Raw genomic sequence first — 13,949 nt, 5'->3', positions numbered from 1 at the left:
ATAAAACATTGCATATGTGATAGGTTTTGGACTTGATTGGTTTGCCTAAGAACATAGAAATCTCTTTACACTGGCTCAGACCATGAATACAGTTTGTACTGTTGCCAACAGAAGTATCAAAACATTTGCTAGGAATTCAACTGAGCATTTAAGTATGCACTATGTACAGGACACTTTGCTAAGAGCTGGGGATACAAATATAACACAAAATGAAACAATTCCTGAACTCAAGGAATAGGGAATAAATACAAGGACAGAAATGTTCTCCAAGAAACCTACATTCTACTGGGGGAAAATGATTGCCTGTTGACAAAAGTCCAGGATTGTTTTCCCTGAAATTATCTTAAAGATTAGGCAGAGTTCTACTATATCTTGGCAAGGAAGTTTGACTATAATTCAATAATTGATCCAAATCCATTTTCAATTCATTTCTGCTTGCAAATATTAGTACCTCTGGGGGTAGTGAACTCCCTAAGTGTATTATTACCTGCTAGTGGGATTGGTGGCTTCCTTATCTATGCCCTAAATTTAACTCACATGTTTCAAAGGGTAGGTACTGCACCTTCCTCATCACCTTCCTGGATTTGGTTAACAAAGCCTTGTTCCCTCTTGGCACAAATTACATTTGAGATTTCATTGTCTGGGATTTTATGGAATTTGACCACATCTCTTCTCATTCTTTGCCTTTCCATAAAGCCATTGGAGTATGATTGAGCAATAAGTTCCCACAGGAGACTCTGATTATTGTTATCATGTCTCTTCCCATAACATCTTCCCATCACATCTCCCTCTGCTCCTCATATCCCAAAGTTTCAGAAGGTAAAATTCTTCTCCTCAGGACTATGCTCTTTCCAAAACCATGGCTCACTTGGCTGGCTCCTGGTAAAGGTGTCCAGGCAGAGAAAGGCCTATATTTTCAGCTCAATTTCCAAACCATTCTTTTGAAAGGTTTGTTTTTTGTTTTTTAACTTTTCTCTAATGAGTCCAAGAGCCCTGGGATTGTGGTGGTGGCAGAAAGTACTTTATGGTTGTCAGTGGAGAGGCCCACACCTTTTCCTTGTTTCTTTCCACTTAGACTGCTATTGTCTTCTTGGTTTTTCTGATAGTGCTGGGGCTATATCTCTTGAGACCAAGTTCCTTGACCTGGGGTGAGGATCATGCTTGGAATCGCACAGGTGTGCTGAACAGAAAATCTCTGGAAGGATTTGGCCATCCTGTTAAGGACCACAGTCGTCCTCGGTCAGTTATAGCTAAAAATGAGATTTCTACCAAACAAAGGCTGGGCTCCCTGTAACTACAATGCAGTCATTCATAATTTTAATCCATTTTTTTCCTTAATTACTGAGGCTCCTAATGAACGTGGGCTGCCTGAGTCTGGTACTGGGCTTTTAAATATTTTTACCCTTCCCTTCCCTTCCCCTTCGTTTACTATTTCTGAGAGACAGAGTAGGAGGGGGGAAACACTAGTTCTTTCATTGTGTGTGCATGCTTCTCTCTCATCCACTCCTACCACAGAAAAACCAAAAAGCAACAGCTGATTGCAAATTCTTTCTTCCACCTCCGCACCCACAGTAAGGCAGGGCTCCTGTTGCTTTCTCCATGCTTGACTGGCCTTTTTATCTTTCCCCCTCCACCAGTCAGAGAGGAGAGGACTGTACACAGGACCATGGGGGGAGGGGAAAGGAAGGGGAGGGGGTATCTCCGTCTGAACCTACCCAGAAGCCATTAGACAGCTGAGACGGATGCATCTGGGTCCCCAGACTTAACAAGACAGCCCAGCCCTGCCACGCACACAAACACATACACACACACATCACACAGAGAACACTTTATTCCTGCCTGCCTGGACTCCTACACAGAAGAAGAGAGGCTTGGGGAAAACAAGCCAACGCTTACTTGCCACCCCCCCATTTTACCCCACCCCCACCACTCCTACTAATCTAAGAGACTTCTTGGGCCTCCTTGGATTTTGTTGGAGACTGGGGCTATAAAGGTAAGTAGGAAGAGGGGTGGGTAGGGGGAAGACAGAGAAAGTTTGGTACTTTTGGGGGGAGGAGGAGGTGGCTTGGATGGAAGCCCCCTGGAACCCAGGGCTGCTTTAGAAACCGATTGAGTTGCTGATGGCATAATTTGGATGGTTAGAAGAGATTCTCTCAGAGAGGGGTAGAGGTATGGTTTTCAGGTGGGAAATGACCTTAGGAGAAATAAACCATAGTGGCTTTTTTTGGGGGGGTGAGGGGGTGCTAAGTAGAGATTGGAAGAAGAGGGAAAAGGAGTGTAGGGGAGACAGATTATTGGAGATATAATGGAGATAGGGGCAGGACAGTAAAACTGGGAATGGTTTCTATGGTTATCTTGAACTTGGCATTTGAGGCGGGGAGGGAATATTTGTTCCCCCTACTCTATTTTTCTTTGAGAGATTATTTTTTTCCCCTTTGTTACTTGGGGCTGTGTCAGTGACTCAAGGCTAAGAGTATGTCTGTGTTTAGCTTGTGTGGATTTGGAAATGTATCCTTGGATTTGTGTGTACATATCGGTGTCTAAGTAATAAAAATTTGGGTGTAGTGGGTTGTAGGGTGGTGAGGAGTGGCAGATTGAAGAGAATTGAAGGGTCTAGTTTGTGGAAATGGGAAGCTTCTTTTCTCTTCTCTTTAATTCATTTGAACCCTCATCTCCTTCCCTCTTTCCCAGGATCGAATGCTTCCTCTTCCTCCCCCTCACTCCCATTTCTTTTCTCTAAGACAGTGGGAGCAGGCAGAGCTGGGGGTATTGATCACTACAGTCCTCATGAGTGCCTCTTTTCCCTGTCCTCACTTGGACAATTGGGAGGAGCAAATAAGGACTTGTGCGAGGTGGTGGTGGTGGTGGGGGCAGTTTAGACACTGATTTGAGCTGTCTGGTAGGGTGTAGACACACCTGAGGAATGGGTTTGTTTTCCCCTTCCCCCTCCCTCCACCCTTGCCAGCTCTCAGGTATTAGGGTAATGACTATTATGCCAGGTCTGTTTAGAGCTGTTGGTTGGTGTCCCCTTCTCTGTCTCTGGAGCTGTAGAATTGGTCTGGGATAAGCTTCGAAGGACATTGGGGTGCATCTCATGAGCAAGTTGGGTGTCTAGGCTGTTCTTTTCCTGAATGGACCCCACCCTGACCGGCCCCAGCCTCGCCTTGCTTCCCTCAAATTGTGTATGTGTTTCAGCAACTTAGCTCTTTCTCACGTGACCTGCCTGGTAGTTGCCATGGAAACTCCTCTCCTGTACTCTGCTTCTCTTCTCTGGCCCACTCCCCACCTCTTTATCCCTCCCTGCCTACTGCCCCCTCCTCTACACATAGTTGCCTAGATACTGCTTGTTCCTGGCTTTTCTGGAGACTTTATTCTGGATGCCCAACCGTCATCTCCAATTTGATATCCCCAAACTCCCTCCTATCCCCTCCCCAGCGTAGACCCACCTCTCTCTAGGCTGTGGCTCTCCCCTTTCTGACCTCATCACTGCCTCTTTCAGCTCTCACACATTCCCTCCCTCTCCCTTTAAAAAAATCAGTAAACCTGGTAATCACAGAATTTGTATTTAGCTGGAACTCAGAAGGGGATTATCCTGTCTCTTGAAAAATTAAGAGAAAAAAGAGAAAGGCCAGGAGGGAACTGATGGATGTCTAGGTTTGAGAGGTCAGGGATTAGGGAGAATGCCAGAGCTGAGACAAAAGGGCTAATACAGTTGTAAGAGGTGATTTCCAGGTCTGTTTTCAGGTCTAATGAGTATGATTCTAGAAAAGGAGGTCAAGTTATAGATAGGTAGGGATTCTGCTCACCTAGCATCATGCAAGGAGGCAATGTGTTACAGATGCTGGATTTGGGTCAGGAAGGCCTGGATTCAAATCCCACTTATATCACAATTTGCAATTTCAGATTGTTGGAGATATGATGGGGCCAGGGACAGGAGGGTTTAAGACTGGAAAGGATGACATCAGACATAGAATGCTGGGCTTGAAGGCAAGAATACTTGTATTCACATCCTACCTTCAGCAGGATTATCAGATGTGTGAGTACCTCAGGCAAGCCATTTAGCCTCTGAACTCAGTTTTCTCTTTTGTAAAATGGGGATCATAATCATAAACTCTTGGTAAAGAGTTGTTTACTAATGGCTGCCTTAAGCTCAAATGAGATCATGCAAATGAGGTGCTTGGTGTAGCCCCTGAGGATAGAATGCTGGTGGAATCAGGAAAACTCGTCTTCCTAAATTCAAATCTGACCTCAGATACTTACTTATTAGCTATGTAACTCTGGACAAGTCAGTTAATCATGTTGCCTTAATTTCTTCATCTGTAAAATGAATTGGAGAAGGAAATGGCAAACCACTCCAGTATTTTGTCAAGAAAACCAGAAAAAGATTCACAAGGAGCCAGATACTACTGAAAAACAATGAAACAACAAATATATATATTTCAGCTATTCACCTTATACAGAGAAGTATATACAAGATAATAAAGTAAAGGATTTTGGGAACTAGTGTACTGAGGGTGAGCTTGAAATACCGAAGGTAGTATTTGGGGTTGAGGGAGAGAAGAAAGAAGTTGGGACTTGCACAGAAATTTGGCTAAAGTCCACACTGTTCTCATTTTCTGCTGTCTTCCTCTTGGCCTTAGAAAAAGTCACGTATTTAATGGTATCCCCCTCTTCTACAACCTTTGTTCCCTTCAGTTATCAGTAAACAGGAAAAGAAAAAGACCCCAGAAAGAGCCCTATTACTTCAACAATGGTGAGAGAGTTGGTTTTTGCCAAGAGAAGGGAAATAGGAAGGGCTTAAGGAAATAGCTATTTTCCATCATCTTGGGTTATAGGCAGAACAGGCTTTTCTCTCTTCCTCCCTCTCTCCTTCATTCTCCTCTTTTTCCCTACCCCAACTTTCTCCCTCTCCACTTATCTCCTCTCTCTCCATCTCCTCTCTTTTGCCCTCTCTCTCCCTTCTCTCCTCTTCATCCCTTTTTCTTTTCTTCCTTACCCTCTCTTCCCCTCCTCTTTTATAGCCGGCTTAGAACCTCAAAGTCCACAGAATGGAAGCTTAGAGAAGGCAGCTTCTATGGTGTAAGGGGAAAAAAAAAAAAAAAAAGCATTGCTTTTAGGATCAGGAGCCCTGGGTTCAAGCCCTCTCTTTGCCATTTACTACCTCTGTGATTTTAGGCAAATGATTTTACTTCTCCAGGTCTCAGTTTCCTCATATGTAAAATGAGGGGTTTATGCTAAATGACTTAAGGAATTTTCTATGACTCTTTGATACTGAAGAGTAATTGCCTTTCTCTTGTGTCTTGTGGTTATTCTTTGGTGTGATTCCTTCTAGGGGACTGGGGAAATAACTACAAGGTAAAAAAAAAAAAAAATTTTTTTTTTTGCATCCATGGAAAGTGAAAAGGTTCCTTTGTTTACCTTTAAAAAAACCTCCCAGAAACTGGAAAATAGGCTCTTATGTTTTAGTCATGGCTCCTCCAAAGGGCAGATGGATTTTTTTCCCTCTAGGGACCTGTGGAGGAACCTCATTTTCTAAATTTCAGCATGTTATAATGAATAGAATACTGGCTATTGTTGTTTGTTCTCTGTTCTTAATGGGGACCATGACATCAGGGAGGTGAGGCCGTGGCTTGCAAGTGAATTGAAATTAAATGAAGGGAGGCTGTGCAAAGTCACCAGCCTCACTTTCTGGAGCTAACTTGTAATTGTACTCAAGAAGACCTGCCTTCAAATCTTACCTCTATAGTTGTGTAACCTTGGCTAATTTACCTGATTTCTATGGCTTTCAATTAAGGAAGTTGGACTTGAAGAGTTTAATAATCCGTATGCCCACTAAATCCCGGATCCTGTGAGAAAGGCACAGATTGCTCCTGAGTCCTTGTCAATTTATAAGGGCCTTTCAGGTTGGGGAGGCAACTCCCCCCTGTTCTCACCCCAAAATCAGGACTCCATCAAAGTCTCTGATGATGAAGGCCGATGAAGATCAAAAGGCTAAGGCCCTACAGGTGCCAGCTGCTGAAGCAACTGTGCCAGGCACCCATCAAACACCTTCTGTGTAACAAATTGTCTAGGAGATTGCCACAACTCCTTCCTGGAAACCAGCCAGATACTGATTCTGGTATCCAGACAGCAGAAATGTGGCTCAGAAGGGCTAGCATAGTCAAAAAGAAAGAACCAAGAGATCTTGGGTCTTCACCCCTCTCCTGCCATCTGTTAGCTATGTGACTTGAGGCTGGTCACTCAATCTCTCCGAGATACCTCCTCTGAAAAATGATGGTCTAGTCAAGATGACATTTGAAATTTCTGTGCTAGTAAATGATGATCACAGACAGTTTATATACTTTCAAGCACTTATCTGCTCATGCTTTTTTTTCAGATCATATTTATTTATAGTTAAATATTTAAATTCATATTTATTTATATTTAAAATTGAAGGAAGTTTCAGAAATCTAGTTCAACCCATTTCACAGATGTGAAAATTAAGGCACAGAGAGATGATGTGACATATCCAAGGTTACACAACTAATTGGGTTCAGATCTGACACCAGGATCAATGTTGGAAAGAAAGCCCTAATTTTATATATTCCTAGGATTCAGGTAATAACCCCCTCCTCCAAATTCCCCTCAACCAGCACACATATTATGAGAAATGATATTTAATATAGTCACCATCGAGTATAAGGAGATACTTCTGAGAAGCTTAGTTTAGGTATGAAATTTCATTTCCCCTAACTTATCTTTCCAGAATTTCCCCAGGAATATAAGTCAAGATCACTAGCTTACTCATGTTCCATTATTTCCTTCTGGTCAGGAAATCTATGGTATACTCACAACATAATACTGCTTCTTTTTCTCCCTTCACATTGATCTTCAATCAAATCCTCTGCCATGGTTGTTCCATCTAATTCATGGATTATTCATTCCTTCCCTTTCTGTACTTTAAAGTCCAAACAAACCGGCCTATTTTCTGTTCCTCCTACATGGTATTCCATTTCCTGTCTCCATGCCTTTGCTTTTCCCATATCCCAGTCCTGGAGTGCACTCTTTCCTCACTTCTGCCTTATGGAATATCTCATCTAACATTTTATTATCTTTCTTGATCACTTCCAACTGCTAGACCCTCCTTTCTTTGACTGACTTATATTTAATTAAGTTATATTTGCTTTTTATTAATTTTTTAATATATTTATTCTGGTTAGACATATGCTTATGTACACATATATGTCCCTATCTATCTATATATTAATCCATTTACATTCATGATGATCTTGTAATAGAATGCAAGCTCTATGAGAGAAGGGACTGTTTCACTGTGTCCTTGTCACTCTAGCTCTTGGCACATAGTAAGTGCTTAATAAATGCTTCTCAAATCACTGATTGATTAGGGGTCATTTAGTTCTTTTATAGATGGAGACACTGGTAGTAAGTGTTAGTCAGGATTAGAAGCCAGGGAGCTTGACCCCACACCTGGTAGTCTTTCTACTCTATGACACTATCCTTTCATGTACATGTTATATCCATTTCCTAGAGGCCCCACCTTCTAGTAGAATCTAAGCTCTTTAAGGTCAGAAAATATTCCATCTTTGCCCTTATGTCCCTAACGCCTAGCATTCTTGGAACACAGTAAAGCACTTAAAATCTTGTTAGGATGGATTGGGAATGCTTAGGACATGACATCATCAAGAAAAAACTGAATGAGGTGATTTTTCAGAGCCTTAAAAAGACTGCCTTTGGAAATCTTTAAGAGGTGCACTGAAAGAAGTCAAAGATAGCTGTGATATCAGGTTTACTGGTCAGGAGAGCGGAGGTACCCATACCCTTATTCCTCATGGCGGTATCACTCTCAGAGACATGTCAAAATACTTTGGCAGCATCCCCTTACTAAAATGGGAAAATAGGAATTTGGCTTAGAAGTACAAGGTCAGGAGGGGGGGCTGTGGTCAACTGGACCCCAGCTCTCCATCCTCAGGGAGATTTCTTTCAGCCTCTCTAATCCTGGATTTTGGATTTGCATGCATGGTACTCCTCTCTCACTGTTGCTTTCACCAGTACTAGCCCAGATTCGAGGGGACTTGGATTCCCTTGGTTTTCCTGGCTTGGTCACAAAAGTTTTGTCCCCCTAATTCTGTTTGAGCAAAGACTGAAGTTTTTCAGGAAGGACTTTTTCTGGTGACAGGGGAAGATAAAATAAAGCAAGACATACTTAGAGAACTCATGAGTTTCAGAGCATGAAAATTTTATCCTAAGATTTCCCTAATGCTGGTCAAAGAGGCCCACAGAAGTTATAAAGGGAAGTTTCCAAAATCAGTCTCTCCCATGCTTGTAGCTTAATATGCTGGCAGTCTTTAACTTTTAGTGAGTCCCTTGTTCTAACTGTCCTTTGGGCCTGGCTGAACTTTAACAAATGGCTAACCTCAACCAATGTTATTTCCAACTAACTCTTTTTCAGCTTTGAAATTTGGTTTTACCAGTTTCTATTTTCTAGCCTGAGGGTGAATTTAGGGGAATGTCTCAAATAGAGTTGACAATTTCTGGGTTCAATTAGTATTTCACATAGAGAATTTGCTGGGTGGGTGGAGCATGAGGCTTTGCTCCAGTGTGGGGGATTTTGAGGTTTCAGAGTCATGATTGTGGGCCCACTTCTACCCATTTCAGACTGTGTGGCAATAGGTACTGATGCTATGGGCTCACCTGAGGGCATTTTTTCCCCTCTATAGTAATACTCAGGTGAATCTTCCCCCTCTGCCTTCCATGATCTTCTCTTGGATACATTGTTAGAGCTTATTTTCTAATCTGTATTCTTAAAGTGTTGATCATTTATCCTCAAACATTATTTTATAATTTATTGGACCACACAGATGTCTTGTACCTGTGTGTTTCTGAGGTTGTGATTGTCCTTCCAAAGTATTGGTTGCTTAATTGGGTCCTAGGAATGTTCTTGAAGAGGAGGATGGAGCATATGGCTGTTTTTGTTGCTATCAACTTAGGAGAAGGAACAGTAGGAGATCAAAAATTGATGTCTCAGGTGGCAGTCTGTTGTTCCATAAGAGCAGGGATTTGGGGCACTTTATAAAGATTTGAATCTCAGCAGAGACACGGAATGTTACTTTACTCTTCCTCCTCATCCATAATTTGCCTCTGGTGACTTCTCTGGAATTCAGAAAATCTATTGTCGGGTTTTCTGATTTCTCTTCACCATTCATGTCCCTAACTTCTTTTGCCTCAGGACTAAGACTGGGGAGCCTGAGGCTATGTATGACCTAAAGGAGGTTTCTCTCTCTCTCTCTCTCTCTCTCTCTCTCTCTCTCTCTCTCTCTCTCTCTCTCTCTCTCTCTCTCTCTCTCTTTAACCAGGGAAAGTAACAGAAATCCAGGAAGCCCCTTTGACCCAGCATTGCTGTTATTGGGATTATATCCCAAAGAAATACTAAAGAGCGGAAAGGGACCTGTATGTGCCAAAATGTTTGTGGCAGCTCTTTTTGTTGTAGCTAGAAACTGGAAGATGAATGGATGTCCATCAGTTGGAGAATGGTTGGGTAAATTGTGGTATATGAAGGCTATGGAATATTATTGCTCTGTAAGAAATGACCAGCAGGAGGAATACAGAGAGGCTTGGAGAGACTTACATGAACTAATGCTGAATGAAATGAGCAGAACCAGGAGATACACTTCAACAACAATACTGTATGAGGATGTATTCTGAAAGAATTGGATATCTTCAACAAAGAGAAGATCTAATTCAGTTCCAGTTGATAAATGATGGACAAAATCAGCTATACCCAGAGAAGGAACACTGGGAAATGAGTTTTGATGACTGGGAGTTTATTGAGACTGACAGATCAGAAGCAAGGAGAGCTGGGAAGGAGAGAAGATGGGAAGGGGGTGGGGAAAGGAGTTTGCAATTCCTTCTCAACAGTTCTAGGATCTCTAGGCAGGTGCTGAGCTTCCTCTGTAGGATGACTAAAAGAGCTAATGGGCATGAACTAATCATTAGACCAGAATTACCAGTAAGATTAAGGATAGGGAGTAATAGAAATCAGAGCATCATTAAGATCATTAAAAGAAAGAGAGAGAAAAAAAAGCTACCTTTACAGAGGGAGCAGACAGGGTCAGGTTCTAGGTTCCCAGCCTTGCTGTAAACTCAGGTTTGATCTTAGGTCTTTGTTCTTTCTCCTCAACTATTTAGAAAATGGACTTCTCAGCTTTTAATCTCTTCTAGACTTTCCACTGTTGCTTCCTTGCTCTCCTTCCTAAGTATGTGATCCAATTATTCTCAGGAAGGGTGGTACAGCCTGACCTGTTTGCCATTATCTTAATTGACTAGCTGTCTTAACCCACAAGGGAAGGGATAAGGAGGCCAGTTGTGAGACAAATAAAGGAGGCTTGCTCTTTCTTGGACCTGGACTTGGGTGTGTTTCAAGCATGACCTGGGAAGGAGGGTGGGTTGCTGTTTCTAGCCCCCGGGTTGGTGGGTAAGGGTCAGCCTGAGTAGTTCTTTGTTGGGAAGAAACTAGAGGAGGCAGACATTCAGCTTTTGGACTGACTCTTGACACCGATTTGATTTCATCTGCTTCTTGGGTCTGTGTCTCCTCAGGCTAAATATTAGGCTAAAAAGTGACAGTCCAGACTCCCAGGAACCACAAATGACATTTTTGCTGTGGTGCAATCTTTCTCTTTCTGTGGGAGGCTGTGATGGAAAAGATCCCAGTATTTAGGAATCTTGGCCTAATTTTGTGGCATATTTATGGGCAGATTCCAAGAGGTCAAGGTCCTCTTGTTTACTTAGCTTCCCTAGTAGCTGTGGCTTAATCAATGTTTACTTAATGAATGAATAAAATTCTAGTCCCTACTCTTGTCATTAATCTATTTTGACTTTAGACTATTCACTTGATTAATATGCCTCGAATTTTATTTTTTTATCAAAAGGGCAAGTATTGTTCCCTCCATTGTACTTGATGATATTGTTTTAAGGATCAAGAGAGATAAAGGATGTGAAAGTGTTTTGAAAAACACTTGGCAAATATGAAATATGGGACTGAAAGACTGATTCCAATGTTGGGATATGTTAAGGGGACATTTAGCTATAAATAAAATATAATCTTCATTTAATCCTCATAAGCCTGGGAGGTGGGTGATATTATTATCCCCTTTTTACAGTTGAGGGAACTAAGATAGGCAAAGTTAAGTGATTTGCCTCTAGTAAAGGTCTGAGGTTCAAAATTCATTTGAACCAGGACTTCTTTCACTGGTTCAATAAACCATCTAGCTGCCTCAAAAGCATTGAACTTAGAGACAAACAAGCTAGGTATTAGCTTCATCTCATTACCCATGAGTGGAATATCCTCATGTATAAAATGGGGAGATTAAATCTCTTTTTGTCTCTTTCCACTCAAATTATGATCCTTTGACCTCTTTAGATCCCAGTTTGTTTCTTTACAAAATGAAGGAATTAGCCTCCATACTTCCCAAGATAACTTTCTTCTTTAGATCTGTGATTCCAGTGAACTGCTAGATCACAAAACTGGATATCTATTGGCAATTCCTATCTTGGAAATTTCCATGCCTAAGTCAGGAATTACTTTCTTCATTAACCCATTTTCCCATCATATTAGACACTTTTAAGTGGCTATGCTTCTTTATTGTGGAAACTACATATACTATATATATAACTACATTATCAAGGATGACCACCTCTCTCCCTCTAAGGAGGATGGGGGAGAGGATGCTTTTGCTTACAGCTGTTCTGTTTTCATATTCTAGGTTTTAAGGAATTCATCTAGAATTCTGTCAGAATCACAGATAGGTTTCTATGTCATACAGAATTATCTACCCATTGGCTGGTCTCTAGTCTACTGAGGGTGGCACGCTGCATTTGTCAGCTGGTTCAGCTGGCAAGGTTTCTCAGGAGCTGAGCTTTGGTGCCCAGGAGGAATGTAGGAGTGAGTGAAGTATCTCTCTCCTCCATGCTCCATTTCAGTCTCACACATTCCTTGGAGCTTAAGAAGAAAGGGAAGCAATGAAATCTTTAGGTCTATTTGATAGACCCTTGGAAGTCACATAGGACTCCTATCTTACATGTTTGATCAGTAGAACAGTGAAGTAGGAATTAGTAAGGGTTTATTAATGCCAGATAAGTGGCACAGTGCTGGGCCTGGAGTCAGGAAGTTTCTGAGTTCAAATCTGTCCTCAGATACTTATTAGCTTTTTGACCCTTGGCAAATCACTTCACCTTGCTTGCCTCAATTTCCTTATCTATAAAATAGCTGGAGAAGGAGATGGCAAACTGCTCCAGCTTCTTTGCTAAAAGATACCCAAAATGGGGTCACAAAGACAGGACTGAGCATAGGACTTGAGGCCTGGGATCCTGGGCAGTAGCTGATCCCATAGTGAGCTCAAGAGTCTCATCATAAGTTTCCTGGGTCTGGGCTAGGCATTGGCAGCTTGATCCATAAAATAACAAGGAATATGGTTTTCAATAGTCACAGAGGCTCATTGCCATGACCTTTGGCAAAATCGTGAACAATCCTGTTTTACTTATAGAACATTTTGTATCCGACAAAACACTTTCACAAGCAGTATTTTAAGTAATTTTTATACTACTTGCCTCACAGGATTATAGTAAATATTATTCACATTTTTCTTTGAGGATCCTGAGGCTTAGAAAGTTTCTATGATTTTGCGTAATGTCCACAGCTAGTAAATGACAGATCTAGGAACTTTACCCAGCTGCCTTCTTTCCGCTAACATATTATCAGAAGAAATCTGTCTTAGGGAATTGAAGGAGGCCTTTTCTGAGGAAAGTGGCATTTGTGCAAAGTGAAATGTTGGATTTTGACATGAAGATGACTGGGAAGAGCAAGGTATGAACACAAATACAGAGCTAAGAAAGTAATAACCTATATTTAAGCAAATTTGAGTAATAGGTCTAGTAATTGCCATTTATGCAACTATTTTAAAGGTCAAAAAAATAGCATATCATTTGGGCCACATAACCTACAGGTATTATTATCCACATATTACAAATGGGAAAACTGAGACTCCCCTTATTTGACTTTTTCATATCCTTACCCAATAAGGTATTCCCCATATTCCTCCTCCTTTTCATAGCCAAAGTCTTAGAAAAAGTGTCACATACCTATTTGTTTTTTAAATTTAAATTTTCTCCTTGTATTCTGTATTCCTCCAAATATTTCCACTGGTATTTTCTGGTATTTCCTCTCTGCCTATCCCTTTGCAAACTGCTTCCCAATCTCACCATTCTATTGAAACTGCTTTCTCCAGGATAACCAATGAATTCTCAATCACTAAATCTGTTAGTATCTTAATTTTTCTGCAGCATTTGCTGCTGGTAACCACACCCATCTTTTGAGCTTTCTTTCCTTCCTAGGTTTTTATGACATTATACTCTCCTGATCCCCTTCTTATTTATCTCTCAAGTCTATCTTGGGACCCCTTTGTTAGATCATTATCTATATTCTATTCTCTAACTTTGGGTATCACCCTAAGGCTTTGTTTTGGGATTGATTTTTAACCTAATTCTTTTTTCCCCATAATTTCATTCACTACCATGGGTTCAATTATTACCTTTTTGTAGATGATTCTCAGATCTATATAGCTAGCACTAATTTCTCTCCTGAACTTCAATTCTGTGTCATCAACTGCTTATTTGATATCTTATAGGCACCTTGAATTTAAAATCTCTAAAACAGAATTCATTTTTGTTTATTGTAGTGCCATGACATCTTTTACAGATGTGTCCTTTCCATTCCAATAGTAACCATACAAGTTTAGTTATCACTTCTGGCAGGGACCTTTGTACCAGTCTCCTAATTGGACTTTTGGTTTCTAGTCTTCCCCCTCTCTAATTTATCATTCACGCAGCTGCCCATCTACCTTGCAGGTTTGTTGTGAGAATAATCAATCAAATGATATAATTTTTTTATAATTTTT

The 13,949-nt window shown here is 41.1% G+C and overlaps 1 protein-coding gene across 1 annotated transcript in view; it reads left to right on the top strand.

Annotated features, from left to right (window-relative positions):
- Nucleotides 1–1,656: 1,656 nt before the first annotated feature.
- The window catches only part of FXYD6 (FXYD domain containing ion transport regulator 6), a 55,957-nt gene continuing 43,664 nt past the window's right edge, over nt 1,657–13,949 (top strand). Inside the window, exon 1 of the mRNA XM_074302222.1 lies at nt 1,657–1,993. The gene's annotated coding sequence lies outside the window, so the exon portion shown is untranslated. The remainder of the gene's footprint in view (nt 1,994–13,949) is intronic.

Source organism: Sminthopsis crassicaudata, chromosome 3 (assembly GCF_048593235.1).
Source record: "Sminthopsis crassicaudata isolate SCR6 chromosome 3, ASM4859323v1, whole genome shotgun sequence".
Lineage (NCBI taxonomy): Eukaryota > Metazoa > Chordata > Mammalia > Dasyuromorphia > Dasyuridae > Sminthopsis > Sminthopsis crassicaudata.
The sequence above is the reverse complement of the archived record's forward strand: the minus strand, read 5'-3'. Positions and strand labels throughout refer to the sequence as shown.